The sequence below is a fragment of the Thermobia domestica genome, chromosome 8 (assembly GCF_964235325.1).
Source record: "Thermobia domestica chromosome 8, izTheDome1.hap1.1, whole genome shotgun sequence".
NCBI classification, from domain to species: domain Eukaryota; kingdom Metazoa; phylum Arthropoda; class Insecta; order Zygentoma; family Lepismatidae; genus Thermobia; species Thermobia domestica.
The window spans coordinates 27,117,420-27,133,531 of record NC_137461.1 but is presented as its reverse complement, the minus strand read 5'-3'; the positions used below and the strand labels follow the sequence as shown (position 1 = coordinate 27,133,531).

General features: G+C 37.4%; 1 protein-coding gene across 1 annotated transcript in view; it reads right to left on the bottom strand.

The window, feature by feature from the left end:
- LOC145691598 (uncharacterized) overlaps positions 1-16,112 on the bottom strand; it is a 91,929-nt gene that overhangs the window by 39,048 nt on the left and 36,769 nt on the right. The window lies entirely within an intron of this gene.

The window sequence follows — 16,112 nt, the reverse complement described above, 5'->3', positions numbered from 1 at the left end:
TGTGCTGTTACCAAACCTTCAATGACGAACCTGATCATTCATGATTGTCCTCAAATACTAACAAAATCAATTATGAATGATTAGATTCCTCCCTAAAGGTTTAGTAACAGCCTCTACGAACTTATTGGCTTATGCCATACTCCAATTCGGGTGACGCGGAGTTCAGTATTTCATTTACGTATTTGTATGGACAAGGGTAAAAAAGAATTCTAAATATGAAATTGGAATTAAACATTATCACACTGAGAAAAATCCATTATCCGGACAGCGGTATATTGTACAAATACAAGGATTCGTTATGTTTACTAAGGAAATCTGTACGGAGCGTACTTTATCCATATACTACATAGGTACTGCCTTTTACCCGCTTAGATATTACATCATGTCGCTGCAGGATGTCTGACATCTAACAATCTTCCGTATTTTACATACGTATACGTATGTTAAATACTTCAGCTATATGTTAAATACGTCCATCTGTGTGTGAGATCCAGGCCGCCTATAGACACCTCTTTCTTTCGCCATGGCTGACGTCATTGAACTACCGTCTTTTGCTTGCGAAACGAGGTTGTTTACAAACGGAAAAGAAGAGAGGAAGGAAACAGATGCTTGGGTAAGTACACTAGTTACCTATTACTTTAGTTAAATATTCCATTAATTATATATTCTTTTAGTGTAACTTGCTTTAATATAGTACTAAGTAAGTAATGTAGTTTATGAATACAATTCTTACTATTGTAAAACTCGTTAATGATTGACGACAATGGAATGGGTGAATCTGAATTTTGAGAAATCTTTGAATATTAATGTTTTGAAACATTTTACATTTCAAGGTAGCAAAATGAATGTTATGTGTTTATTCATTCCGTTTTATATGTGACGATTTATTACTTGGAGCAGTTTTACTACAGGGCTGCTTAACATAATTGCTAATAAACCGTTTTCAGCGCGAAAATTCCCTTGTGTAGTGAAGATTTAGATTTCTGGGCTTTCGGCATCAATGGCCTTGTTAGCCCGTCGCATATGAGGGATGACTTCCCTCGGTGATCACACTATCCGGGGAAAGGAAGGGAAGAATGGATTGGGGAAAAATGGGGCCGCGGTGGCTCAGTAGTAGAGCGTTCACCTCTGGTGCTTGGGGTCCCGGGTTCGATCCCAGCTCCCGTCAAGTGAACTTTGTGGTGGACAAACACCGTGTGCGTGGGTTTTCTCGGGGTTCTCCCGTTTCCTCTCACTTTCTTCATTCCACCATTTCATACATTACTCATCATCACCGTCTCCTTTAGCCTAACCGGCATAACCGTGGGACGTAAAACTCAAAGATTTCATTTTCATTTTTGGATTTGGGAAGGAAGAAAACGGCCTGGGACCTATATGTTAGGTACCACTCCGGCATTTGCCTGCTGTGAATGAGGAAAAGCCAAGGAAACCTCATTCAGGATGGCTGGACTTAAAATCTTTTGATACTTTTTCGACCGAGTTCCCCCACCGGGATCGAACCCGGGACCGTTCGCACCGAAGGCGAGAGCGTTAGCGAATACGCTACGCGGGGCCACTAGTGTAGTTTAGAAAACTCATTTTTACTAGGATATTTGCAAGATTTTTTTTTTCTTTTAGTTTAACGCCCCATGATTGTACATCAATGTAAGAGAGAAGGTGACGATGAGATACATGATAATGGTGGAATCAAGAAAATGTAAGGAAACTGGAAAGTCTTAAGAATAACCACAACTACAGTGTTCACCAAAAGCCTATTTGTCGGGAGCAGGAATCGAACCAGGGACCTACCGCGTCAGAGGTAAGCGCTCTCAGAGCTTTCTTTTGTTTAAAGAACTTGTTTACAATGAAATATATATATATATATATATATATATATATATATATATATATATATATATATATATATATATAACGAAGATATTGACATATTTTACAGCCTCACTGAAATTTAAAAAAAAAAGTAGTCAGGGAGAGCTTACTTGTCAGGTTTTTATTTTTTAATTTAATTTATTTTTATTTATTTATTTTTGCTTTGTTATGTTCCCTAGTTAATTAATGTTTGGGTTACTGAAAATTAAAACCTTTTTAGTATTATTGTTATGTCATCACTTTGGAACCAAAACGTTAGATTTTTTTCTTGTGTTTTCATATAGGAAGTTGGTGAGTTTGTGCCTTAGCACTGGTTTGGTTTCTAGAACGTAATTGAAGGTCATGTTGAGTTGAGTCTTGGTGGGTTTGAGTTCGTGAAGTGTCAGGCACTGCTTGTGCCCCTGTCTTCTGTTTGTGATGTTTCCTGGCTTTGGGCTGTGACGTATTTATGTTGAGGAGTACCAACGCAGGCCGCGTGATATACAGGTAGCTACAACACAGCTTCAACAGTTAACGAGTGCCAGGTCTTTGAATTTCAGCTTTCGTTACGGCGTGACTAATGCAGTATAGTGCTAGATTGAAATTCTATGGGTGGTAAAAACGGTATGGTAAGAAATACAACGTAATTGTTATTAGTTTAATTAGTGTTTTTTCATAGTATTGTTTCACTATTTCTAGAAGGAATTAAGTATTAACGAAGTAATGAATAAGCAAAAGCACACATTGATTGACGTTTACTATTTCTCATACTCCATTGAGAATGTTTTGATCCTCAGTTGCGCAAACACCCAGTGTGCGTTTATTTTCTTTCTTTTTTGGGGGGTTTACACTGCCTCACAGATGAGCTCCCTCGTGGCTAAGTGGTTAATGAACACGCCTTTGGCGTGGGACACCCGGGTTCGATTCCCGGCCGGGGGCCGCGGTGGCTCAGTGGTAGAGCGTTCACCTCTGGTGCTTGGGGTCCCGGATTCGATCCTAGCCCCGCCAAGTGAACCTTGTGGTGGACAAACACCGTGTGCGTGGGTTTTCTCGGGGTTCTCCCATTTCCTCCCACTTACTTCATTCCACCATTTAATTCATTGCTCATCATCAGCGTCTCCCTTAGCCTAACCGGCATAACTGTGGGACGTAAAACTCAAAGGTTTCATTTCATTTTTTCTTAATCTCTTGCACCGACCGACCGATCTCGATCAAATTTCCAACGTAGATACGGTTCTGGCCTGGGAGTGTTTTTAGCTATTTACTTTGACAGAACTTAGGGGAGGGGGAGGAGGGGGACAGAAAAAATAAATGACTTAATTTACTTTGAAGTGTAAAAGTGCGAGCGTTTTCTTCTCTCTCTCTCTCTCTCTCTCTCTCTCTCTGTCTCTCTCTCTCTCTCTTCACTCCTCCAGTCTCCTCTCACTTTTAGGGCCGCGGTGGCTCAGTGGTAGAGCGTTCACCTCTGGTGCTTGGGGTCACGGATTCGATCCTAGCCCCGCCAAGTGAACCTTGTGGTGGACAAACACCGTGTGCGTGGGTTTTCTCGGGGTTCTCCCATTTCCTCCCACTTACTTCATTCCACCATTTCATTCATTTCTCATAATCACCGTCTCCTTTAGCCTAACCGGCATAACCGTGGGACGTAAAACTCAAAGATTTCATTTCATTTTTTCCTCTCACTTTGATTTCATGATTTCGCACTCTGATGAAAAGTATTAAATACCGCCAGGAAAAGTACTAATATATAACCTCTCTTTTAGGCGCCCCTCCAACCACGCGCCCGGGACACGTGCTTTGCTTGCTCGCCCATAGCTGCGGCTCTGTGAGCTACATAAGTAACATACAATGCTTACGTAATACTTTGGGTCATAAGTACTATTAAGAAAGGAAGAATTGCATTTTTTTAACTTTGGGAAAGGAGCTACTATGGGATTAAAGATAAGGTAGGAAAGGCAACACATTCCAGTCTATGCTTTCACCCAGCAGACATATTGTTTGGAACCAAAAAAAATGTGACTTTTGGAATCTTGTACTTAGGTTCACAGCGGAAGCGACGAAATAACTTGAATCATCCATTGTAGCTCTCCCCGCAACCAGTTTCTAAAATGTTGGCAATAAGTTTGCGAAACGAGAGGTGACGACTCCAATTTTGGGTGAAAAGTCGCTATAAGAAATAATCGAGAAATTCATTGTCTATAAGCATTGTAAAAGTTGTAGATGTAAACTAAACAATATGTTCTACTCACTGGCGCAAATCCCGGGGGGGGGATGACGGATACATGTCCCCTCCAATCTTGGAACTGAGGGGGACTTATCCCAAATAATCCGATTTGAAATGTGTTTTTTGGGAGAAATTTGCTGATTTTTGTCCGATTGCTACAAAGGAACGTGAGATGTCCCCCAGAATAAGCCTCAAATCTGCAGCCTCCTAACGCTAAAGACAACTCTGATCCTCCACAACATTGTTTTTCAACTTCATAAGTATTTTGGACATCGCCAAAAAAAGTATGGTAACGGTCTTACCCCCCCCTCCCCCCCAATGTTGAAGACAGATTTGCGCCGCTGGTTCTATTCACATCTTTGTAAACAGGGCGCAACCAATCCTTTAATTCAGGGATCATTTCAGGTTGTTTCGGGTACTTTTGTTCATGTTGTGGTCAAAATAGTTCCGAAATAATTAACACTACAGTACTTACGTTAAGCAATTTTTTGTAAAAGAAAAAGTGCAGAATAATTAAAAGACCCCAGAGGACAAATATAACAAACACCTTCTTCGCCTTTTTTCACGCATCTATAGCTAATCTTGTTGCTATCGGTAATGATGTATTACGTGTGTCTCTCAACGGAAACTCTGCGAACTAAAGGACATCAAGTTTGTAGTTATTCTTCGTTAGAGGGCAAGGGTAACATAACAATGCAGGATTGTGGAGTAGTGAGTACGCTGTATTTCCAAACTCTTCATCACTTGCGCTGATTAAAACAAACAAACAGAAAAAAAGAACGTAAAAACTGTTTTGAACTAATAATGCTTCTCTACAGATGAACATTTTGTTTGCAGCAAAAAGTCGCTAAATGTGTAAGTAGGTAAATCGTTATTTAAAAATCACCCAAAAAAGTCTCCAATCGGAATTTTTTTTGTCGTTATCGTAGGGCGACCATACGTCCCGTTTTGACCGGGACAGTCCCGTTTTAGGGGCGTGTCGCGGCCGTCCCGTCAGTAGATGGAAAAAAGTAGTATTCGTCCCGTTTTATGTAAATGAAAGAAGTAAATAACAAACCCAGTACCTTTACTCCTTTTAAAAGTATTAATAATAACAAAGCGGCAAAAATTGAACTGAAAATCCCTATATTAAACATACTCTATAGTTCGCAGTACTGCTCGAAAGGCAGCAGAGGTTTTAGCAGTTGGTTGTGTGTTAAACAAACTTCAACGTGTCTTTCCTTTTTCATAAGCACCCGCTCTGTAACGAAGAGAGAGAGGGGGAACTCTGATATCAAGGCACTGATAAGAACAAAGGTAGATCTAAAAGTCTAGTGTTGCAAGAACCTGTCCCGTTTTTAACTGAAAATTTTATGGTCACCCTGCGCTATCGTTGAGGTCGAATTCCCCTTATTTAGCGACTTTACCCAAAATTGGCAACATTGACCCCCACCGAACAACACCCCGTCATCTTGAGCCTAGCCAGCATAATAGTGGGACGTAAAACTTAAAGATTTCATTTCGAACAACACTCCCAGAAACCTACTGTTATACTATTCTCAAACCACCCTTTCGTACAGTTCTCCCTATTCGAAAAAAAAATTGTAAATAGCAGTGTTCATACATAAATATGGAACTCAATTTCCCTGAATTTTGCTGGTTTTCCAGGTATTAATTTTGCAATTTCCAGGTCTAGTGGAAGAAACTAATAGTACGAGAACACATAAATTTTAAGAATACTATATTTATATATTTGAGAATGGCCACCCTTCTCCCCAATGAACGATTGCAATTAAATATTGAGTCACAAGAAAATAAATAATTAAAATAAATAAAATTTAAGTTGAAAAATATTAAGTTGAGAAGCCTACTAAGGGAATTATATAATACTTTTGTTCCATACTTGAATACATTCAAAATATACAAAAAAATATTGGCTTGGGGAAGAAAAAAGGGCCCGCGAGATTTTAACTGATTCTTGTAGTACTCGACGACAGAAATAGATTACTGAAAGAATTTTCAAAATCGGCACAGGCAAACATGAAGAAAATCGCATTTTCAGGTACCGGTTCAAAATGAGAAGAAAAAAGGACCGCGAGATTTTAACTGATTCTTGTAGTAATCGACGAGAGAAATCGATTAGTGAAGGAATGTTCAAAATCGGCGCAGGCAAGCATGAAAAAAAAATCCCACTTTCATGTACCGGTTCAAAATGGGGAAGAAAAAAGGGCCCGCGAGATTTTAACTGATTCTTGTAGTACTCGACGACAGAAATAGATTACTGAAAGAATTTTCAAAATCGGCACAGGCAAACATGAAGAAAATCGCATTTTCAGGTACCGGTTCAAAATGAGAAGAAAAAAGGACCGCGAGATTTTAACTGATTCTTGTAGTACTCGACGAGAGAAATCGATTAGTGAAGGAATGTTCAAAATCGGCGCAGGCAAGCATGAAAAAAAATCCCACTTTCATGTACCGGTTCAAAATGGGGAAGAAAAAAGGGCCCGCGAGATTTTAACTGATTCTTGTAGTACTCGACGACAGAAATAGATTACTGAAAGAATTTTCAAAATCGGCACAGGCAAACATGAAGAAAATCGCATTTTCAGGTACCGGTTCAAAATGGGAAGAAAAAAGGGCCCGCGAGATTTTAACTGATTCTTGTAGTACTCGTCGAGAGAAATCGACTAGTGAAGGAATTTTCAAAATCGGCGCAGGCAAGCATGAAGAAAATTGCATTTTCATGTACCGGTTCAAAATGGGAAGAAAAAAGGACCGCGAGATTTTAACTGATTCTTGTAGTACTCGACGAGAGAAATCGATTAGTGAAGGAATGTTCAAAATCGGCGCAGGCAAGCATGAAGAAAATCGCATTTTCATGTACCGGTTCAAAATGCACTGAGAAAAAAAATTGTAGGTGGCATACTTAAAAAGATAGGTTACATGCGTAATTCCTGTAGTTTTTGGACTTAACGTACACCAGACGTATAACTGAAAACGCATGTTTTATAATACTTTCTGTATAAGTGTTCCATCTATACGTACTTTCTGTATGAAACAATGTAGGCGGTCAGGATCTCACATACAAATGGACGTATATAGCATATAGCTGACGAAGGTAACATAAGTATATACATGTGATATACGGAAAACTGTCAGATGTCATACATCCTGCAACGGCATGATGTAACATCAAACGGCAGTGCCTATGTATCATACGGATAACGTATGCTCCGTATTGATTTCTATAGTAAGCAAGAGGATACCGTATATTTGTACAATATACCGCTGTCCGGAGAACGGATTTTTCTCAGTGTGGGGAAGAAAAAAGGGCCCGCGAGAATTTAACTGATTCTTGTAGTACTCGAAGACAGAAATAGATTACTGAAAGAATTTTCAAAATCGGCACAGGCAAACATGAAGAAAATCGCATTTTCAGGTACCGGTTCAAAATGAGAAGAAAAAAGGACTGCGAGATTTTAACTGATTCTTGTAGTACTCGACGAGAGAAATCGATTAGTGAAGGAATGTTCAAAATCGGCGCAGGCAAGCATGAAAAAAAAATCCCACTTTCATGTACCGGTTCAAAATGGGGAAGAAAAAAGGGCCCGCGAGATTTTAACTGATTCTTGTAGTACTCGACGACAGAAATAGATTACTGAAAGAATTTTCAAAATCGGCACAGGCAAACATGAAGAAAATCGCATTTTCAGGTATCGGTTCAAAATGGGAAGAAAAAAGGGCCCGCGAGATTTTAACTGATTCTTGTAGTACTCGTCGAGAGAAATCGACTAGTGAAGGAATTTTCAAAATCGGCGCAGGCAAGCATGAAGAAAATTGCATTTTCATGTACCGGTTCAAAATGGGAAGAAAAAAGGACCGCGAGATTTTAACTGATTCTTGTAGTACTCAAAGACAGAAATAGATTACTGAAAGAATTTTCAAAATCGGCACAGGCAAACATGAAGAAAATCGCATTTTCAGGTACCGGTTCAAAATGGGAAGAAAAAAGGACCGCGAGATTTTAACTGATTCTTGTAGTACTCGTCGAGAGAAATCGACTAGTGAAGGAATTTTCAAAATCGGCGCAGGCAAGCATGAAAAAAAAATCGCACTTTCATGTACCGGTTCAAAATGGGGAAGAATAAAGGGCCCGCGAGATTTTAACTGGTTCTTGTAGTACTCAACGGGAGAAATCGATTAGTGAAGGAATTTTCAAAATCGGCGCAGGCAAACATGGAGTAAATGGCATTTTCATGTACCGGTTCAAAATGGGGAAGGAACAAGGTCCCGCGAGTTTGAACCGCTACGATGTATGTTCACGAATGTGCCCGTCTTCTCAAATTTAGTTAATTACTGTGACACTGAAACATGTGACACAGAGTCACATTGTGGATGACTCTGCAATCGGCAACCACTGCACATATACTCCTCCCGCCCCACAGTTTGATTATTTCGATCCATTCCTCACGTGCTAACGGCATGGTTCAACATCTGCAAGAAAGAGGTAAATGTAACGTTCAATTGGCAATAGCTTTTCACCAAATTAAGCTGCATGAAATCTGATTGCATATTTGACATACTGAGAAAATTCTAGCCCGTGGCCATATGTATCACATATCCCACCAGTTCATAAAAATTTTGAACACAAAATTACGGTCGTCCGTGTGACGTACTCCCAAAAGGCCTAATGTGTATCACCCACCTCACATTCAATGAAACCACATCCGTGTAGAATTAAGAAAGGAACCTCTTATGATGTATACAGGATGTCTCAAACGTTCCCTGACATAGGGTAACTCGGTTATTATCAGAGTTACGACAAAATGTAAGAGGAAAAACATCTCGAAATATGACGTTTTCAATCTAAAGTGAACACTTTTTTAAAAAATCGGACAAGATGAATGTGCTGTATACTCTTTATGCACCCAATTTTAAATGAAAATGCAACGTTGTCATTTACCTGGACCCACGACATAAGTGAATGAAGTTACTGTTTGAAACGGGGGCTGGCCATCGACATGTTAGCGTAAAAGACAGTAACTTCACTCACTTCTGTTGTGGGTCCAGGTAAATGGCAACGTTGCATTTTCATTTCACATTGGGCGCATAGAGAGTGTACAGCGCAAACGGGTCATCCGATTTTAAAAATTCCTTCACTTTAGATTGAAAACATCATAATTGGATATGCTTTTCCCTCCTACATTCTGTTGTACCTCTGATAATAACAGAGTTACCCTATGTCAGGGGACTTTTGAGACACCCTGTATACCTTATTTAATGTATGTTTGATGTCACTATAACTGTAGTATAATTTAGTTTGTTTAAATTTACAATTTAATACAAGTAGATTCGGATTTACATGCGTAGGATTTTGTATGCATCTAACTAATGAATTCTTTTATTTTTATGCTTAACTTAGTGACTTGGCTTTGGACTGCAACTGATTATTGTAACCCATTATTGCTTGAGAAGAAACAAGATATCCGAATCTTCATTTGGAGAAATCAAAGGTCTATTGGAAAGCTGGGGATTACAATCATTAATTTCTACATTTCAAGGTGCGTAGTAAATTATATATTGTGTTTATTGTTAAATTACTATTATTGGGTTTAGAATCAATGAAGCACTTCATGATATTTTATGGCGATCAAGATGGGTGCCGGATAGATAAGTATTTGAGCGTCAGGCTCTTATTTCTTTTCAATTTAATATTTAATCAATGATTATTTTTCTCCCTCATTATTCCACCAAATCGTATTCCAAGATCATATATCCATTTTTGTTCGATATATCCATATTTTTGATCTCTTTCATATTTCTATATTTTCGATTTTTGATATTGTTTATATTTCGATATTGCTGTATTTTTCGATATTTCGAACAAGTTTCGATAGTTTGTCGACATCGATTATCTATATCTAAATTCGGATATCCCAAAGCCCTATCGAGCACCCTCCGAAATGAAGTTTTTGGCTATGGACCTGATTAGGGATGCGCACGAGACAAGACGAGACAATTTTTGTTACGAAATTCGAGACAAGATAGAGCTTTTCCAATAGAAACGGATCCAGTTTTCGAGACGAGACAACTTTCGCGGCACCTTTTCGAGAGGAGACAACCTCAAATCTTTTCTCTTGCGCATCCCTAGACTTGATCATGAGTTATCAAAAAAAAAAAAAAAAAAAAAAAATGTTAATGAGAAATAACATGTAAATACAATATAGGTAGCTAAAACATTTTTGTTTTCATTCTTCAGTAATGCATTGTTATTAATCTCAGGGGGGGCGGTGGCTCAGTGGTAGAGCGTTCACCTCCGGTGCTTGGGGTCCCTGGTTCGATCCCAACTCGCGCCGTGTGGACTTTGTGGTGGACAAACACCTTGCTCGTGGGTTTTCTCGGGGTTCTCCCGTTTCCTCCCACTTTGTTCATTCCACCATTTCACTCATTTCTCATTATCACCGTCTCCTTATCCTAACCGGCATAACCGTGGGACGTTAAACTTAAAGATTTCATTTTTTATTAATCTCAGCATTTTATAGTGTATTCTTAAGCTTAAGGTGATGTATAATTAAATTTTGAATTCAGTTAACTTATTTTGTTTCTCAGATTGTTTTTAAAATGTATGTACAATTGTTTATGTTCATTCTCGAGAGTTTAAAGTGACGTATAGTTATTAAACATAGTATTTAATATTGTACTCTTAACGTGGAAGTGATATACAGTTAACTTTTGTATTCAGTTAACATTTTTCTTTCTGAAATTGCTTTAAAAAGTATGTAAAAACGTTTTTATTTTCTTTCTTGAGTGCTAAAAGTGATGCAAAGTTATTAAGCTTACTACTTTATATTGTATTCTCAACCCTAAACTGATACACAGTGCGTTTTTGAATAAATTGTCAAGTTATTTGAGTGATGAACACTGGTAGAAAATCCTGACTACTACTGGAACATTTTGATTTTAAGGTGACGACTACTGGTGCAAGGATTTTAAAATATTGTTTTTCCTTCAAGGGCTACTCCTTTTTGAATTCTGACTACATGGTCACTATAGGAAGGATCAGTGAGTCTTTCCAACTATGGTACAGCTCCGACAGATTCACGATGCTCAGAGAAGAGACAAAATAGTATGTTTTCAAACTTAAAGTGAGAACCACTGGCGTTTTTACCTTGCTATGCAAAAGTAAGTGAGTACTCCAATGGGGTTCCAATGCGGTACCTAATTTCTGCATTTTAGATATATGGAAATACATGTCTCTAAAATGTAAAGAACTGATTTTTTAGGGGGGGGGAATAAACTATAGGTATGTGGGGCTTGCATACTTGACGCTACAATTCGGAAATTGAATTAAAATATGACTAACGGCTATCAAGATGTTGTCAAATAAAGGGAGGACCAACACAGTTAAGGGGTTTTCGTGTTAGATGCTAAAATTTCCGAAATCGGTCATGGAAAGTTAATAAACACCAGTAGCAATTTCATCTTAAAGTAATTAGATATCTTCATGGGGTGTTAGAACATCATGGAGTCTACCAAAATTAAATTTTAAAAGCTTTTGAAAATATAATCTGACATTTGTAAACAGTATTTGAAATATGTATTTACCCAAAACTTCCAGCTAGTACATCTAACATCTGGAGAAACACTGTGAAATAAAAGCTTGAAATTTCGGAAACAATTATTGGTCGCAACAAAATTAAATAAGATGGTACTTCTATGGGTTAAATCAGTACCTCAGTACAATTTCGATCGAAAGATTAGTTCAGTCCTAGGTTTTCTTCAGGCAATTCCAAGGGTTCATCGAGCTGTGCAAAAGAATGAAAATTCGCTGTCAATATCTAAGATAGTAAATAAGATATAAGGAATTATATATTTTATGACGTGAAAATAGAGATCTTTATGGATTTGTACTTTTGGGTCTTTCCTATAAGAAAAAAATTCAGAAAACTACTGTATATACCTTAATAGACAATTCAGTGGGCGGGGACACAGTAGCTTAGTGGTAGGGTATTTAACTAATCTTTTTTTTTTTTTTTTTTTTTGCAGAAACTATTGGAGTATTCACTTAACCCATAGAAATACGATCATACTTAACTCCCTATTTAATTTTAAAATTAAATAAAAGGAAATATTTCAGTGTAGCGACCCACGATTATGCATTTTAGTATCAGGGAGATTATGATTAAAGCAAGTGAATGTTGTTGACAGAATTGATGGAATGCAAAGGTGGGAGGAGAGTACCCCGAGAAAACCCACGAATACGATGTCCACTACAAACTGACTTGGCCGTGGATCGAACCAAGAACCCAATACACCAGAGGTAAGCACTCTACCACTAAGCCACCGTGCTCCCGCCCATTTAATTTTCTATTAAGGTATATACGGTTGTTTTCTGAAATTTCTTCTTCTTACAGCAAATACTCAAAAGTACAAATCCATGTGGGTCTCTATTTTTACGACGTCATAAAATACATAATTCCTTATATCTCGCTTGCTATATTAGATATTGACAAAAAATGTTCACTTTATTTCAGAGCCCGATGAACGCTTGGAATTGTCCAAAGAAAATTTAGAGCTGAATTAATCTTTCGATCGAAATTGTACTGACGAGTCTGAGGTTCTCACTTAACCCATATAAGTACCATCTTATTTAACTTTTGTTAGGATCAATAATTGTTTTCTGAAATTTCAAGATCTAATACGCTTTTATTGTATGGTGTCTCTCTAGCTGCTAGATGTACTAGCTGGAACTTTTAGGTAAATACATATTTCTAATACTCTTTACAAATGTCAAAATATATTTTACAAAACTTTTAAAATTTAATCTTGGTAGACCCCATGATGTTCTTAAACTCCATGGAAATACCTAATTATTTTAAGATGAAATTGCTACTGATGCTTATTAACTTTACATGACCGGTTTCGGAAATTTTACCACCTAACACGAAAACCCCATAACTATATGGATCCTCCCTTTATTTGACAATATCTTGATAGTCATATTTTAATTAATTTTCTAAATTGTACTGTCTAATATGCAAGCTCCACGTACCTATGGTGTCGCTTTTTATTTCACCATATTTCGGTAACTGTTAGGCGTACCGACTTGCGGTTTCGGTAAACACACACCTCTAACGTTCTTTAAAACGTTATTAAGACATATTTTAGAATATTTAGAAATGAGAGTTCTGGGAATATCATGGTACCCGAAAACCCCCATCAGGGCGTGTGTGTAGTGTATTTAATTGAAACTACTTTTGAGGTTGTTGTAAGCCCTCGTAATTACGTTTCCGAAACTGCACCATCTAGTACGCAAACTCCACAGTTCTGTAGTGTCGCTCTTTATTTTCCCATATCTCGATATCCATAAGGCTTACCGAGTTGAGGTTTTCGGTAAACAGATGTCAGTTCCTTACATTTTAGAGACATATATTTTCATATATCTAAAAAATACAGACATTAGGTACCCCATGGTAGCCCGAACACCATTGAGGTACCCACTTACTTTTGAATGGTAATACATTTTGAGTTGTTGTTCAGCATCAATAAACACTTCATAGTTTTTCTACGTGCAACCCAAAAGTCCATACCTGACCGAACAGATTTTGTCCATTTAATCTAAAAAATGTTAAGATACTTTGTATTGTTAAGTACAACCAAATTAAGCACACTGAATATAACATTTTAAATATTTTCTGATTTTTGTTGCAGGTATTTCGTGCATCAAACCAGGATTCTGCTTGAAAGACAGTCAAAAGAAGCAGTGTAGGTTGTGGCTAAAAGTACGCCCTTTCTGAAGACAGACTCAGTTGTACTTACATTATTTTGTACGAATATATAACCCTAATAAAGATACTGTACTACAAATTATTTCTTTCTTCCATAAATTATAATAAAATATTATCTCTGTTTAAAGAAAATGATTGTTAATGTTAAGTCATTTTAATTCTTTTTCTCTGTAATAAGAACATTATCCCTAGCAATATTTTTTATCTTTGTGCTATTGCGATTGGATGAAGTAAAATTCTATACGAAGCACTATTATTTCAGACATGCATTAATAACTAATGTATTGTTCTGTATGTAAGACAATGTGTATACTGAACATGTCTAGCGAAGGTGTTGTTTTAATACAGAATCTATAACTCAGCTTTTCAGTAGTCAACTTTATTGGGAATCCGAAGAACGAAGTTTAAAAAAAAAAAAAATGTTGGACTTACCAGCGTGTGTGTGTTCGAATTCTGGACTAATCCAAATTATCCAGAGAAATCATTATATATTTCTTTGTTGCTATTTCAGATGTATCCTTTATCCAAGTCGTATGAAACGGAGACTTCATACATCGCTATACTTTGTATGAACTATGTTCCGTATTTACTTAATCACTTTGTAACTTTCTCTAGTGTTGACAAGGCCGCAGGTGTCAATCGAATAGTTTAGTGTTTCACTCATGTCACCTTGTGACTAAGGTACGTCCTGTCGGTATATATATGGTACTGGGTTCAATTAGCGATAAAATACATTTTTAGCGTTAAACAAATGCAAAAATCTACACGAAATGAGATACCGTGATCTCTGACTTACGGATAACACCAAGCAACTAATGGTACTGAGTGTGATTGAGTTTACTAATTACTATTTGGCTAAAATCAGTGTTCCTTTATCTATAGTTCTTTTCGTGCTTTGAATTGCAAAGTTTGAAATAACCGTTTTAAATTATTGTGTATATATATCTTCCGAGTAATTCTGAGAATCATTGCTCTTTCTTTAAGCAATGTATGAGACTGTTAAATTGCTCTTTCCTTAAAATGTTGCACTAAGAAGGATGCATCCAGGAAAGTCCAAATTTGCAGAATGTCTATAGCAGGGAAGAATAAATATGTTTAGTCGATGGCTGCACAACGCCTCCGCTGTCACCACGTTGTCACACAGCGAATACAGCAAACGTTTAAGAGTATTCTGCACTTACTATTAGGTATCGGCCTGGGAACTTTGGCGCATCTACCCAGTCTCCTTCTTGGTGTTTCATTTTTAATGGCGAGTACTGAGTAGGAATAATATTGTAAGCGAATGCGTTTCCGGCTGACACCACACTTTTAATTATTGCGACATTTAAAAAAAAAATACCTGTTAATTAAAATGTACAGAGAAGTTATTTCTGGAAAATTCTATTCAGGCCTCTTGTGGTAACAACTGCACTTTAGTAGAAGATACTATTAAGGAAAAGAATGAGGTAAAATAATCTTTATATCGTACAAGCAATGGATGATAACAGCTTAATAAATGATTGTACGTAAATCTTGTTTGAGTTTGAATATAGGATTGTATAAGGCTGTGCATTTTGCATTATTATTGAGGTGCTGCAACTAACTAACTGCAAACCATATGATAAATTCTTACAGTAATATATCACATATTGATTTACTCTGTATGGAAACGAAAATAGTTTAATATATGGTTAACCTCCTTTGTGCCAGGGGCGGATCCAGAGGGGGGCGATCGGGGCGATCGCCCCCCCCCACAAGAGGAAACTTTCTTATTTTATATATAAATAAACCCATCCATAACAAGTTTGGAGCTCTTAAAAGTAGCAGTATTACCGCCGACCGCCCCCCCCCAGAAGTCCGTCCTGGATCCGCCCCTGCTTTGTGCCCATAATTTTAAAATTGACGCTTGTGTCACTTTTCAACACTTGACTTTGCAGTAGCTTTCCAACGAATTAGCAGGAAGCCCAAACTTATAGGACACCCTGCAGGTAAATACATTTCTTTGGACAGTTTCACTGCTCTAAACTAAGATTTGAAAAGTGTAGTATTGTTAATTTTATTAATATTGGCACAAAGGAGATCAACCATATTTTAAGCTATTTTTGTTTTCATACAGAGTAAAACAATATTTGACAACATTACAGTAAGAATGTATCATGCACTTTGCAGTATGTTGCAGCACTTTAATAATGGTGCACTATATTACGTACACTCTAGATCCTGCATATGTCCGATCCATACATTACAAGAAGGCAATACGTATTCGATACAGGTAAAATCTGTATATTTCATAT